At 41.4% G+C, this 18401-nt stretch overlaps 1 protein-coding gene and 1 pseudogene across 1 annotated transcript in view; both read right to left on the bottom strand.

Moving 5' to 3' along the window:
* The window catches only part of FRMPD4 (FERM and PDZ domain containing 4), a 755715-nt gene that overhangs the window by 637223 nt on the left and 100091 nt on the right, over nucleotides 1–18401 (bottom strand). The window lies entirely within an intron of this gene.
* LOC111741795 lies at nucleotides 11478–11596 on the bottom strand (annotated as a pseudogene).

Below are 18401 nucleotides of genomic sequence, written 5' to 3'. Positions count from 1 at the left end.
CATTTTCCAGGGCACGGTGAGCTAGCCAAAGCTGAGTTGGAGGGCTGTCACTGGCATTAAGTCATCTTGACAATGAGGCATGTCCTGTAAGTTCAAGCAAGCTGAGTCAGGTTTAGGTTTGTGGCATGGACTGGGCCAACTAGCAGCCTCCATTTTGTGGGTCCCGATATATAAATTAACTTTATTGCTGCCTAAGACAGTGTCTGACTGATTCTTAAATGGTTTCATTGTTATTGTTGTCATTGTGTTTGTTCTGGAGGCGTTTTAGAATCATTCCTGGCGATAACGCTTCCCTACTCTGCTGAAAAGCCCTCGAGGACAGCAACATAGTCAAGAACAAATCCTCAGTGAATAATTAGCAGTTCCTACAGTTAATTTATCATCCTATAATGAAAGAATGATAGAAAACAGTGCAGAACTGTACAACGCTATGGCAACAGTCCAGGATTTTAGAAAGGATTTGCATTATTTCATAGAAGTTGCGATCGTCTGATGATCATAGTGGACCACAGCACTAAAAAAATATAGTGATAAAAAGTTATCCTTTTTTGCTCCCTCGCCTCTACTTAAAGATTCCTCTACTCTTAGTTGTTTTAATTATTAAGTTTTCCACATGAAAAAAGCACTTCAGCCATGATGATTATTTTTGGAAAGTGTTAATGGGACAGCCTGTGAAAACCTTCTTAGTCACACTGTTCTCTCATTACTGTAATTAATGACTTCCCAGTATTTCTATGTTCACCAAAGTCACGTATTGTGTATAGCAGATTTACTGACATGGGAAAAAATATAGAGCATCTTTTTCAATTGCAACTCTTATCATTTTGAAGACTTCGCTCTTCAACTCTATCTTCCAAGTACTCTTTGAAAAATCTACGTTAAGTATTTGAATGTGTTTAATGCTAAGTTTGGTTACTGGTTCCTCTCTTCAAAGAGAAGTTTAGCATCTATCCAAGAAAGTAAATTCTCTTTAATTACAAAACACTTAAATTAACGAAATTGAAGTCGATAAATGTATTTTGTATTGAAGAGAACGGCTTTATTACATAAATGCTAAGAGCTTTGTGTTTTAAATGTTCCAGTGATTATACAGTGACGATGGTAAACTCTACCTGAGCCCTGGGGGGCCTGGAAAACAGCAAAGATTAAGAAATCCCTCCATTGTTTTGTGTTGTGGGGAAATGGCTTACTCGCCACCTAGAACCACCTTCCCCTACCTAGGACAAGGCCAGACACACACGGTCCACATTCATGTTCCTTACCATAAATGATTAGCTGAACTGGTTGTACCCACTGACCAGTCTGAACAAAAGCCGTACTAATAGCATCGAAATGCCGACCAAGCAATCCCGCTTTAGGAGAAACAGCTGACCCTAAGGAAACACATCTGCTCAACCGCTGGATCTTCCCACCTGCTCATTCCGCTCCCCCATACGTGGTGCTTGCTAGCCTTTTCACTTTTTTTTCTTTTTTTTTTTTTAATAAAAGAGACTTCCTTTCTGCATGGCCTTTGAAATGCTGTTCTCCCCATCGTGCAGGTCTCTCTCCCTGCTGCAGTCGTCCGCTGCCTTATTGCAGTAATCATTTGGAATAAGGTCTCCTTTACCTAAATTTGCAAGAAATCTGGGTATAAGTTTTAAATAATACGACAGTTAGGAATCTTAGACTCTGAAATCCCAGCATCCAAAAAAATCCTTCTCACTCCCTCTCCGCTATTTTTTTCTTTTCTTTATTTAATCTATTCGCACTGAAGATGACGATTAAGAGATTCTTCAAGGAAGAAGGACATCACCAGGATAAAACACCAGATGCGGGTAGGAGAGGGGAAGTCCCATTCATTTTTAGCCTATATAAAAATGGTACAGTGTGTGGGTATTTGCGGCCCGTATACATGAGCTGCAGAGGTTTGGAGCTGGTCACCTGATTTCTTTTCGTTGGTTTTGCATCAGCTTTCAGAGCCATCTATCTTGCCTAGCAGTCCAAGCCCCACCTGAGCAGGTATCTTCTCGGTGCATTTCAAATGTTAACGTGCAAAAGAATCTCCTGGAGGGCTTGTTAAGACTTGATGCTGGACATCACCTCCTTTCTGATTTTGATGGAGCAGGAAATTTTGCATTTCGAACAACCTTCAGGGCAATGCTGATACTGCTGACGGGTCCCTACTATGAACGGCACTGTTCTATTATATTCCACCATCCTTAGGCAAGGAGTCCCATGCCCCCTGGCCAGGGTGGCCGTCCCCAAGGAAAGTCTTGGTCTCTGTGGAGGATGTGATAGGATGTGGGTAAGGTAATGGCTACAAATACGTCCGTAGGGTTAGCTTTGCCCCTTCTAGAGACTCTAGGACCAGAAGAAATGCAAAAAAGCAGGGCCCTTAAAATACACTCTTTTGAGCTTTGAGTAACTGCTTCAGTATCAAGCATCCCCCTCCTTCAATGCCCAGAGAGGGAGGCATTGGCTGGACAGCTGCCAGTTCCCACTGCCTTTCAAAGATAACAATTGGGCTCTGGGGAAGGCAGATTAGGTTTCGCTCCCCTGGGATGCAAACTGCAGCATCTGAGATAAACTTAAGAAGGAGGCTACCTGATAAATACGACTTCCTTTGCACAGCTCCCGCTGTGATTTAATGCTCCTATCCTGATGTCCTCAGAAGTGTGGATTTTGCAGCGTCAAGAAATAAAAGCAGCAAGCTCAGGCCGACCCAGAAGGAACGTGCATCCTGTTAACTCTCTGAAAGCTCTCCTTAGGGAGAAAGGCTTCCATGGGTCTTGGGTCCACCCGCATCACTGACCAGTGGCTAGAGTATTCATAAAAGTTGGGCTGACTCACCCACTCGACATAGGCGGCTTCGTGCCCAGGGCCCGATCTCGTGAGCATTCTAAGCATCACTGAATTAAACGCTTTAAAAGGGTGCACGTTATGAGATATGAATTATATCTCGATTTAAAAACAAGAAATAAAATTGCCATCAAATAGTTACACGCCTAAAAACACAAAGCCAAAATTGAGCAACTTCTGGAAGTCTAAAAGTTGAATGTGACATTCTCTCGGCCACCAGGCAAGTCATCGGCAAGTGGAGAGTCCCCGGATTCTGCGCAGCCACAGTTCACCCGCCACGCTTGGACTCTGGGTCAGTGAGAGCATGAATGCCCCTTCAAGCAAACAGTCTCCAGACATTTAGAAACAATCAAACGGATAATGATACCTATGTCTTACAAGTCACTTTATATATCTCTTCTCCAGAGAGCATCAGATAAAGCCCCTTAAAAACCCACTTCTCAAAAACAAACAAACAAAAAAACCCATTTCTCTTTAGCAGTCAATCCTAGAGTGGGATAGTGAACAAAACTAACACTAGAAACTGTAGTCAAAAATGGTGTCCCCAAATCAATGACGCCTATGAAATGTCTGCTTGATTTGATTAGACCTACACTCTGAGGATGCATGATTTCGGTGTTATCAAGAGGTCCCGGTGTAGACATCGCCAACAGAATTTACACAATTGAATAGGAAATATTTTCAGTTGTGTTTCAGGCATAAGAATGGTTTTCCCATGACAGAGAAAAATGACAGAACTTGGCATCAGACATTTTGAGTTTAAACTCAAGTTCTGTCATTTAGACTCTCGAAGTCTTTCTTCGACTATTAAATGACAATATTAATAACTACCATTAAAGAGACTTAGAGGAGATGTGAAAATTTCTATCACCGATTCCTTCCTGCATGGAACTGAGTGCTTGTTCCAAAAGTTCATTTTTTAACCAGTTTGGGCCCAGGTTGCTCTTCTCTCCATCCTGTGACAATGTATCCCCGGGCAACCGTGGTCCTAGGCCAAGTGCCATCCTACTTGACCAAAAACCAGCATGAGCTAATGTTACTCAGTGACGTCACATCTATCACATTAATGGCACCTCAGAAATGGAATCCGTGCGACGGCCTTTTCTCGAAGTCTCTAATTTTACCTTAAATCAGAGCTACTCATTCATGAGGCAGGAGGAGATTCTAGGACCTTTAAGTGACAGCTCATTAAGTTCTAGCTTAGCAAAGATCTCATGCGATGGACCTACGGATTTCCAAATCTATCATTTGGTTTTTGAAGTAGAGAAAATGTCATAAAAAAGGACCCAAATATGCTCATGATTGCTACAGCATCATATATTTTTTAAAATGTTTCCTCAAGATGCTATATCAAAAGCGTCATTAGCCTGAAAACCAGGACACTAGGAAGGACTTATTTTATTTTAAATAAAATCATTTTATTTTAAAATGCAATTTATCAAAAAGCCTTGGTTGAAAATACCTGTTGCCAAAGGTCTTTCTAAAATATAGTTTCCTAATGGCTTTCAAGGTTCTTTTTCTCCACAGGACTCTTCCTTCAAACAGAATCTTCTGTGGAAGCAAATACCTGATGGCTACAAGGCGGAGCTGTTGGGGTTGGAGCAAGTGCTGCCGGTTGAGGCCCCACCCACTCTGCAGCATCCTGACCCCCCCCACCCAGATTTCACACCCTAGGGGCACTCAACAGGCGCTTCTGAATCCACAGAACACAGCAAAGCACTATTTGAAAACCACAGTGTTAGCCGATTTCCTCTTATACAGTTTCCCGAGCACTGCTACCTACTTTTTAATATTAATAATAGCTAAAGTTACTACAGCTTAACGATAAACCAGTTCTGTGCTAAGAGCCTCACTTGTTCAAATCATCTCAGTTCATCTTAACTTCCACCCATAAGCATTTACTAACAGCCACTACACTGTCCTTTCAAACAGGATTTGCTGCGCCTCCGGTTCATTAGTCCAACAAGGCCAAACTGTGAACTAGATGAAGAAGATTTTTGCCTTCACTTCCTGTATCTCCCGCTTCTGCTCTTTCCCCTGGAGCCTTGAGCGCCAGGTTTTAAACTGTCTTTGGTCCATCAATTTTTCTCAGCACCTATCTGCAAAGTGTTCACTCCACATCGGGCATTAAGGCGACCGAGATAAATGAGAGCTTGCCTGACTTCCAAGAGCCGGTCCAGCAGGCTTGCTCAGGCGCTAGTTTACTCTTTGCAGGAAATGGCTGTGCTCAAAGAAATGATGCCGTTTAGATTTTTCTTGGGAAAAATCCTGATTTGAAATATTCAAATCCAGATCCCACGATCTCTGATCTGAAACCCTTGATGTCAGATCTGTTTCAGAATCGAGACTCTTTCAGATTCTAGAAAGGTAAGGTAGAACTTAAAACGTTGTAGCTGTCAGGACAAACTAGATTACACTCCAGTAACAAAAATCTCCCAAACCCAAGCTAGTGGGAGCTCTGCTCTGCATCTCTTCCAGGTCCTGGGACAGCAGAGCAAGCACTGGCAGGAATCCCAGAGGTCAAGAGAGCTAAAGCTGATTTCGAGCTGCTCCTAAAACTTCTGCTCGGAAGTGACATATACCACATCTGTTCACATTGCATTGGCCGAGTCAAGTCACGTGGTCATCCATAACTTCAAAGGGGAAGAGAACTGCAACCCCACAACGTGCCCAGGGAGTGGAGAGCTGGAAACATTTGCTACACAGCCCTTTCGATTTCCACAGCCATATGTCCTGTAACGAACCCAGCAGAGTCCGCCATAGCAAAGAGTAGTAAAATGCAATAACCACACCACACACACACAAAGTGAATATTTATACTACGGGGGGTAAAAAGAAATTTTGCATAACCTCACACTGGTTCACTTCAGGTCTTGTAGACAGTTTGGGGGCCAGCCTTCTAAAACTTTTTTCAGGCTTTGGGCATTTCGGAATTAAGATAAAGGATGTGACCATGTGCTATGCTCAGATTCATAGCCTTTGCTCAGTTTTATATTTTATTATAATTTGATTCTTTTCCATAAAGACATCGTCCATTTGTAAAATTAAATGTAGAGGCAGCGTAGCCATGACTTTGAACCCTGTAGATGGACTGCCAGCTCCGCTACTTATTTCCTGTGTGTAACTCTGTACAAGTAACTTAACCTCCTTGTGCCTCGGTTTCCTTTTTGGTAAAAGTGTAAAAATGATAATAACAACAGGGTTGTTATAAGGATTAATTGAGATAGTATGTGGAAAATGCTGAAGACAGTTATAAATTTGAGCTATTAATTAAATGACATAATTCTCACATTCTTACATTTTAAAACTCCTGTTGGAAAACTAAAATTACACTCTCTACTTTTCTCACTTTCTCTCCCAAGTCAAAACACTGTGTGTTACATCTTGGTGTCAATTTATTATTGCTGAGGAAAGTAAGCTGATCAGCAAACCCAATGCCTCTCACCCCTATCCCAAGACATTTACACTTTTAAATAGGGTACAGTGGTTCTCAAACTTGAGAATGTATCTGAATCACCTGAAGGGCTTGTTAAAACTCAAAGAGCTGGAATCTACCCCAGTTTGATTCAGTAGCTCGGGGTGGGGCCCAAGATTTTTGTCTCACAAATACCCAGGTGACGCTAAGGTGCCGGTCAGGTGGTGTGACATTTTGAGAACCACTGCTCTAAAGGAACGTTTGGGATTACAGGCAAGACAGCAGTCCTGTGGGGAGACAAACTCCAAAAGAAATACTTCGCAAACAAGGCTGTGCTTTAAAACACAAGGTTTCAACCTGGCTGTGCCTTGGAATCTCCCAAGAAACAGATTTTTTCAATTAAAAGAAATTATTTTTTACCTTTTATAATTTTGATTTTGCTTTATTGTGGTAAGAACAGTTAATACGAGATGTACCTGCTTAAATTTTTAAGCATATAATACGTTATTATCTACAGGCGCGATGTGCAGATTTCTAGAACTTACTTGTTTTGCATAACTGAAACTTTACACCCAGCTAACAACTCCCTATCTTCCCCTCTCCCCAACCCCTGGAATCCACCATTCTACCCTCTGCTTCTATGAGGAATCATGCATTATCTGTCCTTCTGTGACTGGCAAATTTCACTCAGCGTAATGCCCTCCAGGTTCATCCTTGTTGTTGCATATGGCAGGATTTTCTTCATTTTTTAGGGCTGAATAATATTCAATTGTATATGTATGTACCACATGTTCTTTATCCATTCATCCATCATTGGATATTTAAGTTGTTTCCATATCTTGGCTATTATGAATAATGCAGCAATTAAAATGGGAGCGCAAAATCTCTCTTCAGGATCTTCATTTCAATTTTTTTGGATTTACACCCAGAAATGGGATCGCTGAATCATACAGTAGCTCTATTATTAATTTTTTCACGAACCTTCACATTGTTTTCCATAGTGGCTGCACCATTTCACATTCCCACCGACACTGCACGAGGGTTCTGACTTCACAGCCTCTCCAACACTTTTATTTTTTTTTGATGAAAGCCATCCTAACGAGTATGAAGTGATAGCTCATTATAGTTTCGATTTGCATTTCCCTTGATGTTGAGCGCCTTTTCATATATTGCTCTCGGTGGCCATTTGCATGTCCTCTTTGAAGAAATGTCTATTTAAATCCTTTGCTTGACAGCATGGTACTGGTGTAAAGGCAGACATATGGACCAATAGAACAGAATAGAGTCCAGAAATAAATCCATGCATATACAGGGAGCCAAAAATACACAATGAGAAAGATAGTTTCTGCAATAAATGGTTTTGGAGAAACTGGATGTCCACATGCAAAAGAAGGGAACTGGACCCTTAATCTATGGAATACACAAAAATCAGCTCAAAATGGATTAAAGACTTAAACAGAAGACCTGAAACTATAAAACGCCCAGAAGAAAACATAGAGGAAGTACTTCTTGGCAATTGGTCTTGGCAAGGATTTCTTGGACGTGACACCGAAAGCGCAGGCAACAGAAGCAAAGTAGACAAGTGGGACTACTTCAGACAAAAAAGTTTCTGCAGGGTGAGGAAAATCATCAACAAAATGAAAAGACGCCCTACGGAATGGAAGAAAATATTAGCAAACCCTACATCTGATAAAGGGTTAATATTCAAAATACATAAGGAACTCCCACTGGGAAGCTTTAAAATGCTAATGCCTGGGATCTGCACCCTGAGAGACTGGGGTGGGGCCTGGACAACAGGATTTCTCAAAGCCCTTCGAGTGATACCAATGTGTGATCACGTTAGAAAGCCACTGTTCCTACGGCGTTTCCTGAAATATTGAACCAGTATTCTCTAGTTTGAAAAAAACAATGGATATATTTCTCAGCTCTCTTTCCTCAGCAGTAACACACTGAAAACTTTTGTTTCGCTCTAGGAGAGGAAGGGAAAAAATTTTGGAGCCTGATCATGCTTTAGAAACACATGTGCTGCTATGTTTCCTCTTATTGGGAAGTGTTGGCCCAGAGAGTGGCTTCTCGTCCTATTTGCCACCATGGCTCAAGGTTCAGGGTGTAAGGACTGGCAACTGCACTTGGTGGCCTTCGTTTTACCTCTGACGGGTGGTCACAGAAGCAGCAGCCTCCAGATGATCTAAGTATATTGGGCTGGTGCTGTGGCATCTTCCTGGAAAACCTGTTTTTTTCCACCTTCCATTTGCAAATTAGCTTCATATTTTGACTGCACTGCTGAAGATCTATGTTCCGTTCATTTTACATGAAGTTACAAATGCTAAGATTTCGCCAATTGCTGGAAATAGATTTCTAGATAAAGGCTGAAATGAGAATAAAACTTGTGTCACAAGAAAGGAAAACAAAGATGAGAGGACTCAAATTAGTGGGCGACACAAGTAAAATCATTTAAATGGCCTGGAGTGTCTGGGCCGACTTACAGCAATAACTGATGGAAATGCCTCACACTACCCTTTATTAATGCTTAACTGCGGTGTCCAGGTAAAAAATGATGGAGGAAACGAGATATTTACTTACTTTTGTTCCTGAAACTCCAGTAAAACAACTGTAAAAGCATTAAAACATTTCACCTCAAACTGACAAGAAGTGGAGAAAGACAAATGACGGTACCAAATATTTGGAAGCCGAAAAGCAGATGGATGAGATCAGCAAATTAGCAGAAAGCGGCTCAATCCTACAGGAGCAGCGGGGAAAGCCACAATGCAGGTTGATTTATATCACAGACCAGGGGTCAGGAAATAAAGTTTGACTGGAACGCGGCCATGCCCATTTATTTAGCTATTGTCTATGGCCGCTTTGATGATACAGCTGCAGCGTGGAACAGTTATGGTTTGACAGATGAGCAGCTGTAAGGTCCACAAAGCCTAAAGTATTTATTATGTGGCCTTTTAGATGTTTGTTGATCCCTGCCATCGATTAGTTCACAGGCTCAAGAACTGGCAATATCGAGTGGCTTGGGGAGTTGGGGAGAAGGTGAAGTTATATTAAGGGAGAGGGGCTTAAAAGTGTGATTAAGAAGCAATTAGATTTCTAGTTTCCCAGATCCAATACAAAAGGAACATTGAGATTCAATGAAAAAGGGTGGGTCATAGAAATTAAAAATAAAGAACTCAATGGATGGGTGAGAAGATAAAATCAAGCATAGAATTGCTCAAAAATAGAAGGAAAAAAAAAAAAAAAGGATAAGTACAGTAGCCCAATGTCTGGATGTGCTAAGATATCCGGAAAGCGAAAACAGCACACAGGAAATCATGGATGAAATTATTTTTAAAATTTCACGTCCTGAAGAGCGCGAATGTTGAGATGGAACTGGCCCAGTGTGTGCCCAGCAAAATGGATGACCAGAGACCCCCGCCAAAGCCCGTCATGAAAGAGAAGAACGGAGACGAGCCCTCCAGCTTCCAGAGAGAAAATCCACGTAAAGCAAGGGGTCAAATATCAGAATGGCTTTGGTCTTCTCGACAGCACCTAGAAGGACCTAGAAGATACGCTTGGGAGCGATACCTTCAAAATTCTCAAGAAAAACGGTGCCATCTTCCGCTTGGCACAGAGAGAAATTCAATAAAATTTGGTAAACTAGAACAAGTTACCGTCTTTATTCCTCACTGGTATTTTGTTTCCAAGTCCCCTAGAGGGATGTTATCTGGACAAACTATCCCAATAATACGAACGTCCATGCCCATTCCATTTTGCCTAACACGGTCATAGGATTCCATACATGACCACTGTATAATCAGATGCGTCTCCATGTGGTCCAGGCCGCCGCCATCTCTCACTCAAAGCTTTCCATTACTCTCCTAAGTGATCTCCCTGAGTCTCCTTTGGCCTCCTCGATCTCATCTTCTCATAGCAGCAAGTGAATTTATTTTTAATGGATCAAGTCCATCTCCTAGTTGATACTGTCCAGTGACTGGCCATTGCTTTTATCATAAATTCTGCACCATGGACTATAAATGCCTGCATGATGGGCCCTCAGCTCCTTCTCCAGCCTCATCTCACTCACTGGTTTCTGGTCATTGTGGGTGGAATGTGCTATGCTCCGTCTTGCCACAGTGCCTCTACACATGGCGCTTCTTCTATCTGAAACTTCTATACACCACTGTTCACACGGCTGCCTCTGCCATCCTCACAGACATCATTCCTGACCATGGAGTCTAAAGGATCTGCCCACTGCCATCATCCTCAGTCATAACATACCGTTCTCTTTATTCGCATTTACAGAACAGTGTAGCTACCTGTTTTATTGTCTGTATCCACACGAGTGTAGACTCTATGAGGGCGGAGATGACGTCTGCTTTGGACACCATTTTCCCACACCGTCGACCATACTATGTGCTCAGTAAAGCTTGTTTTAAAAAGAAAGGACAGAAGAGATGGAGCAAGTTAAATTCTCACAGTTCAGCAATGGTAATATCAAGTTGTAGACTTAGGTCACTGTAATAATGAGATTCCGCTACGGAATTCTGCCCAAATTTCTGGTTTTCGAATGTAGGGATTCAGCTGACATTCTAGATTTTCATCTATAGTACCCAGGTATTCCAACACTGGTTTCTTCTCAACTATCATTACTCTCCAGCTTGTCCTTCGCTTCCGGTGTAGCCAGTTGGCAGAAGGAAGGGTCCCAGATTGCAAAATCTAACCATTTGATTTACCCCACTTGGCAAATGATGGCTATTGATGGCTTAGAGTTCCCGTTTGGAAAAACTGATGCCACTTATATGAAATATTCAGAACAGGTAAATCCAAAGAGACAGAAAGCAGATTTTACTTGTTGCCTAAGTCTGGTACTTGACTGCAGAAACTGGACGGAGGGGGAAATAGGAAATGACGGTTTGATGAGTTTCTTTTCGGGCTGATAAAAACGTCCTGGGAAAAGCTAGCTCTGACGGTTGCACAGCACTGTGAATATACTAAGTGCCTCTGAAATGTACACTTTAAAATGCTTATGATGGTAAATTTTACGTATATTTTACCACAATAAAGAAATTGATCCCATGTGCTTTTCTTTTACTCATTCTAAAAATAAGGGACCATTAATTATGAAAGACGACCTAATTCTAGTTCTTTTTTTTTTTTTTTTTAGGCGAGGCAACCCTTGGTTGACCTCACAGATTGCAAGGACCTTGTCAGCTTACAATCCTTTATTTTTTATTTTTTACGCCTACAGCACCTGGTCTTCCTAGGTGGTCTCCCATCCAAGGACTAACCAGGCCCGACCCTGCTTAGCTTCTGAGATCAGACAGGATCGGGCTTGTTCAGGGTGGCATGGCCGTAGATGACAACCTAATTCTTAAGACCCCTTTGTCAGACACAAAATCGGGTCCTAAATTGATTTAAAAAAAAAAAATATGTCACTGGTTTGGGGAAATTCCTACTTCCTCATCTCCCGTCGATTTCATGAGGTGCAAGGACACTATTTCTCCCTCAATTCTATGATAGCCAGAATTCTACTCGTGCTTCCTTTGTGCCTTTTAATACTTTTTAAATTAAGTACTTTTACTTAACTGATGATACATTTTTCAAATGCATCTTGCAACTAGAATAATAATCAATATAATCACCCATTCAATTTCCATAGGGTAAGAGTCGGAAGCAAAATTACTTTCGAAATGCAAAATCAAGCATAAATTTCCACGAAAATACGACTCTTTCAAAGACGGGTTTACACTGGGCAGGATAAGTGGAAGCCTTTACTTTGCTATTTTATATGCATCAAAACCAGAAGCCAATTTGCAATAATGTTTAGCCTTTGTCCATGTTAAAACTTTAGCACTGATAACCATCTGCGTGGTGTGTTTTCTTCACTTCTCCACGGCACTTGTCCTTCCTGGAAGTCTGTGTCACAACTGAGGATTGATAACTGATGATTAATAGGGTCGCACACACACTACCTTAGGGAGGAGGAGGAAAACTTGATGTTTTCAGCACAGCACAGAAGCCTTCTCAACTTGCAGGGCTGAAAATAACTTCTATGCTTTCGGTCGGCCTTGCCTACGTCTTTTAAATGAGGGGACAAACCTCGAAGCTTGCTTACAGCCAATTGGATTTTCTCGACCTTTGAACAGTGGATTTATTCCAACGAAGGTACTGCTGTGTTTAAGCTTTTACATAGTTGAGGCTCAACTATTTCTTAAACAAATTAAACACTGTCCATGCTTCTCATTTTCGAATGAGCCTTCGGATATGGGAGCTGGTTTTCCTTCCCAAGAGAGAGCGACATGTAAGAGTTACCTGTGGGTACGAAGTGGCATATGGCTAACTATGGGAGAGGAAGGGCAAAATGCTTCTATATTTCACTAAGTGCCAGGTGCCTGGGGAATGAAGTTACCAGCAAATACCAGAATGGCCTACAGGTAAACATATGGCATTTCTCATAATAATCATCTCTTAAAATCTCCCAAAAGCACCGTAAAAAATTCACCAATAGTTTATTGCACTGCTGGAAATCCAGTGTCACAAAAGGTCAAAGTTTGTCGACAAACTGGTATATATGAATGAACTTGACCTTCGACATTTATAAGGAAAGACCAGTTGCATGTTATTTGTCTTGCCCACGTTTTGTTGCTCACAGAAAAGAGTGTGGGTTCCTCTTCCTCTACAAATTGAACAAAAGTAAAAAATGATCATGGGTAGTAAATTGCTATTAACTTCACGGATGTCATTCATCCCTTCATCATTCAAGCTAGCAAAACTTACTGACACGCTGGCAGGTGTCAGACCTTGTCGTAGGTTCGTGATATGTAAGTAGGAGAGACAGACATTGTTTATAACTTCAAAGAGTTTATAATCTCACAGCAACACACAGATATAAGTAATTACAGACAAGTACCATTTTAGAAAACACAAAGGTTTCCTTCATCAAGTAATTTTCTCAAAATACTAAATACTACCCAATTATATTTGGCAAGAACACATTACTTTTTTTCCACTTTTTAGATTTCAACTAGAGTTGACATTCGATGCTGTTTTATATTAGTTTCAGGTGCACAGCATAGTGGTGAGACATTTCTATAATTTACGAAGTGATCTCCCAATTAGTCTAGTCCCCACCTGGCAGCATACGTGGTTATTACAATATTCTCGACTCTGTTCCCTATGCTGTACTTCACGTCCTCGTGACTATTTTGTAACTGCCAATTTGTACTTCTTAATCCCTTGACCTTTTTCACCCGGCCCCCAACCTCCCTCCCATCTGACAATCCCCAGTTCGTTCTCCGTATCTATGAGTCCGCTTTCATTTTGTTTGTTCATTTACAAGAACACATTACTTCTTAATATAGGAACAGAATATGTGCCCCCAGCCACTCTCTTTACACATATAATGAAGGTCGATCTCTCTCATGAGTTAAATAAACCACGCTTACCACAGAGACTTTCCTGGGAGTAGCAATGGTCTAGAAACCATTGGCCCAAGCAGCCAGGGGAATGCTCTCCATTTCTCGATAAGCTTTGATTTGGTGCTGCGCTTGGTGAAACCGAGACCCGAGATTTTCTTTCCAGCTCTTCTTTGTAGACCAACTGCCATGTGGGTTGGCAGAAGCGTGCTTATGTGAGAACTCAAGTACACTTTCCTGTTTTAAAAGTTAGGGAGGCCTAAGTAGGGCAAGCAAACAGACGAAATCCCCAAAACTTGAAGTTTTAGTACCCAAGGCAATGACCCAGTAAGCAGGCAGTGATCCTCCCATCTACCCGGCACAGTAGACTAAATTAATACTTCTTGAAATTCTTTGAAACTGAGATTATCAGGTAATAGACTAGTTGCCTGGCATTACGAAACCATCTCGATAAACTCAGCCATCCTTTAAGTGTGACTAGCAATGGGCCAAGAGAGCTGGGAATATGCCATGAATGAGCCAGGTCAATTAAACTGAAATAAAAATTCTACACCTTAAGCTCTCTTCTAAAAAGCTTAATTTAAAAAGCAAATTAGCACAGAGACAAACATAAACGAAGAGGCAAGGTTATTGCATACTTAGCACCAGATTTATCAACTGAATCATAATTAGAGGTCCTGTGACTGAAATAATGCAATTTGATGCTACATTTATTCCAGCGAGATATTGATCGTTCTAAAAGACACAAAGCTAACCTCAAGAACGTCACCAAATATTGTAGAAACTCACTTGCAATCCTAACATTGTGTCCAATTATTTTCCCCAATGGAGAGTGGGTGGGTACAACTGGTTCCTGAAATAGAATCCATGGTGGAGGCACTGAGAAGCGATGAAGTTTCTGACCCTTTGGAATTTCTGGGCACTGATTTGAGTGTCGGAAGAACTAAAAATAATTTTGCGGCAATCGAATAAACTGTTAGATTTTCTGGGTTTTTTTTTCCTGGTTTACTACAACTCTGCGTATCTGGAAAACTCTGATCTAAATAAAAGGTATTTCCAACTAATCATTTGAGGCTGAGATAGCTCATAGCTTAAACACAAAAAAGGAGGGCACCCTGGTGGGGTGACGGGGAGTGTCCCGCAACGTACGACACTTGTCTTCATGAAGAGCACTGCAAGGGTATGGTTAGTACAAAAGGGTAAATACTGATGATGAGCCATCTTCCAAGAGGAACCATCTTTTTTTTTTTTTTTGTAATCCATGAACAATGAGGCCAATCTGGAACTGGCAGCCTTTTCCACAATTGGTGATGTCACCAACTTTGAACCCAGCAGTTTGTCTTTCTCTTTTGTGAAAACGTGTACCTGAGTTTGGAGTGTCTAAGCCCTCGACTCTTGTGCACTATATTAAGCTGACATTTTGGAACTCGGTCTTATAAATAATACATAGATATTGACTGAGCAACTGCTATGTGCCAGGCACTGTAGGGTGGCAGTGAGAAAGCAATGTCCTGCTCTCAGGGGAGAGAGAGAAATCATAAACAGGAAACCGACCACTCAGTGTCCAAGCCATGAAGACACAGAATAATGGGGATGCTATAAAAGCAAGGGTGGTCAGAAAAGGTGACTCTGGTGAGTGAGGCAGAATTTGAATGGGCCTCTGAATGGAATCGGGGGCAGATCCTGCCAAAAATGTGACTTCCGGGTACAGAAAAATATGGAGAAAGAGTGGGCCTGGCGGAGGCCCCCAGGAACAGGCTTACTGAGTTCAAAGCCTTTTTGGATGTTTCTTGTTTGATTCTTTGGTCCTCTTAAAGACCTCCCTTTTTTCAAACAGGAGAACAGTACTTGATTTGGGTATTTAATACCTGCTACATGGTTCAAGACAAGCAACTCGAAGAAGTAAATGTTGAAGAATTTCATCACCCATCGCACAGCTGGAAATTCCTGCCTTAAAATGACATAGCCATTTAGACAGGTGACCAATCTCTTCATTTGAATGACATTTTCCAAAATGGTTATTCATATTTTCCTCCACCATTTTGATACACTTTTTGTATGCTTCCTGAACCATTAACATAACTAGTAGCACTTAATTTATAATACTAAAGCAATCATGGTATCTGAAGTTCAAAAATTTATGACTTTCAGGATGCCAATCACAGGAAAGAGAGAAAGGTAAAAATTAGGAAAAGTTAAGCAAAGGAAATAATATGATTTAGGAATGTAGAATTATTCAGTAAAGATGAAATTTAAAAGCTTTCTGATTTTATGAAGTTTTTAAATGACTAGCTCGCCTTTCTTAATTCATGCCTTTAGCAGTTTTAGCTGCTTTATTCATGGAAAAAAAAAAGAAACAAAGTGTCATTAATATTTCTTCATAACAAGTCTCTTAAGTGGCAAGGGACAAACACGGTACTTTTCCTGGGCTCAGCATTGTAGTATATGTTAATTGCTGACATTATACTCTTAACCAGACAAGAAGCTTTTCTTTATCTTCTAATCAAACCCTTAGACTATATTTCTGGACAATTTCAGTATCATATCCTTGCTATTATCCAATCCACTCTTTAAAGTGACTTAGAAATTCCAAAATGTAGCCGACTGTTTGCATGTGTGCATTTGTGTATTCGCTCAGTCTATTCATCTATATTCACTAAATACCTACACGTTGCCTCTTCCACTCCCATTTCTTCTGCTTAAGGAAAATGGCAAAAGTGCAACTTTCTGAAAATAGACTTGAGATGAATTAAAGATGGCTGCCGATTCTTTGTTTTCTCCCATCAAGAAATGGAGGTTATTTCTCTTTCCTTGAATCTGCTTTATGTGACTGCTTTAACCAACAGAACACAACAGAAGTCAGGCTGTCCCGATTTCAGACCTGGCTTTTAAGAGTTCTAACGGTTTCCATTCCTCCCTCTTGAGAACGCTCATATTTAGAATCCCAGAGCCACCATGGAGAAAGTCCCACTCCCCTTCTGGAGAGACCACATGGAGAAGCCATGTGGAGAGGGAGAGAAGCACAGCCATCCCAGTGGCCCAGGCAAGCCTCCAGAAGACTCTAGACTCGGCCATTATCCGATTACAACTATGAGACCCCGTGGAAGGCTAGTAAGAAGGCTGCCCAGTTGAGCCTGGTCAACTCACAGAACTATGAGAGAGGATAGAAGGGCTTTGCTCTAAGCCACTACATTTTGGGATGGTTGGTTATACAGTACTAAATAACTAAATGAGCCTCAGTGGAATCTGGGGGTCAGCAATGGGATACTCCCACACATACTCTACACTCCCAATATTTCTGAGGTCAGTATTCCCATAGAGGCAATGCATGGTCAGATGATTACAAAATTTCTGCCTTTATTCAGAAAAGAATCACTGCAAAGGATTCATTTCCTTCTAGTAGTGAGCTGGTTATTCAGGGAGCTAGATAAAGGCAGCCCGTTAAGTACTCTCTGAGAGGGTACTGGGGTAACTCACTGGTTGGGAAAACTACAGTTCCTACTGGCCAGGGCACAGCCAGTGTCTCTGGAGACAGATGTTCCAGCCTCAGTTCCGCTGTGCCTCAGGGCTCACACATAGCTCATCCTTGTCCCCATCCCCAAGCACAAGCAGACTGATAATAATTGCCCAACACCCTTCAGAGACACTAGAGTTGCCTTTCTGATGTACGAAGCAGACCATACCGGTCAAATCTTAAAGATGATCAGTACTGCCTCTTCTGCTCATCACTTGCTTCCAGGATGATGTCCAAAACTCCTCAGCAAGACACAGAATAGACTCTTCATATCCTTGTGTATTAGTTTCCTGTGGTTGTCATAACAATTTACCATAAACTTCATGGCTTGAAACAACAGAAATTTATTCTCTCACAGTTTTAGAAGCCAGAAGACTAAACTCAAGGTATCAGAAAGGCCATTCTCCTTCTGAAGGCTCCAGGGAAGAATCCTCTGCCTGCTCCAGTTTCCGGTGGCTCCATCACTCCAATCTCTGCCTCTTCACACGGCCTTCTCTGTGTATGTATGTGTTTGCCTTTCCTTATAAGGACACTTGTCACCGCGTTTAGGATCCACCTGGATAATCCAAGATCATCTCATTTGGAAATAATTTATTTGCAAATGCAAAGATCTCTTTTCCAAATAAGGTCATATCCACAGGTTCCAGGTGGATGTATCCTTTGGGAACCACCATTCAACCCATGACACCACACTTCTCCATGTCATCACTTTTTCCCCCTTGTCCCTAACCCAATGTATGCTGTGATCGGCATACTGTTTGCCACTTGTACTTCTCATGACACACTGTTCTTTCACGTGTCTGTATAATTGTGATCACATGACAGTGCCCTTCTGACTAGAATGCCATTTGCTGGTGGAATAGTCTTCGAGACCAGTTCAGATGTCACCTCTTTCATACAACTTTCTCAAAATCTCACACTCATTGTCCTGGGTTTCACACGGACACAGCTAAGTGATTAATAAATACTCACTGAATAACTTGAGTCCAGCTTGGCTTAAGAATAGATGTATATTGGTTCTATCCTCATCTATCAGGTAGAATACTGGGCTCTTATTACTTTGGGATCACAAAGCTTTCTGATCTTTAAAAGACCTTTGTTAAAACAGACATGTATCAAACACTTTATCCCCCAGTGTCAATTAATGCACTTGGGGTATAATTAACAGCTGGAGGAAAGGATCCCTCTCAGAATTAAACACGAGAATAAGTGCTTAAGCAGAGAGTGACAAAAT

Source organism: Pteropus vampyrus, unplaced genomic scaffold (genome assembly GCF_000151845.1).
Source record: "Pteropus vampyrus isolate Shadow unplaced genomic scaffold, Pvam_2.0 Scaffold81, whole genome shotgun sequence".
NCBI lineage: Eukaryota > Metazoa > Chordata > Mammalia > Chiroptera > Pteropodidae > Pteropus > Pteropus vampyrus.
The sequence above is the reverse complement of the archived record's forward strand: the minus strand, read 5'-3'. Positions and strand labels throughout refer to the sequence as shown.